Raw genomic sequence first — 229 nt, forward strand, 5'->3', positions numbered from 1 at the left:
GGCCCCACGTTGGAGCAGTTTGGGAAGGGGACCCTACGCTGGGGCAGGGGAGACTGTGAGGAGCCCTCTCCTGAGGAGGACGGGGCAGCAGAGACAACATGGACTGTCCCCAACCCCCATTCCCTGCCCCCTGCTCTGCTGTGGGGGGAGAAGGTAGAGAAATGGGGAACAAAGCCTTTGGTCCGAGGAAGAAGGGAGGGGTGGGGGAGAGCTGCCTTTCTAAGATGTA

The sequence above is a fragment of the Pterocles gutturalis genome, unplaced genomic scaffold (genome assembly GCF_000699245.1).
Source record: "Pterocles gutturalis isolate BGI_N339 unplaced genomic scaffold, ASM69924v1 scaffold34950, whole genome shotgun sequence".
Lineage (NCBI taxonomy): Eukaryota > Metazoa > Chordata > Aves > Pterocliformes > Pteroclidae > Pterocles > Pterocles gutturalis.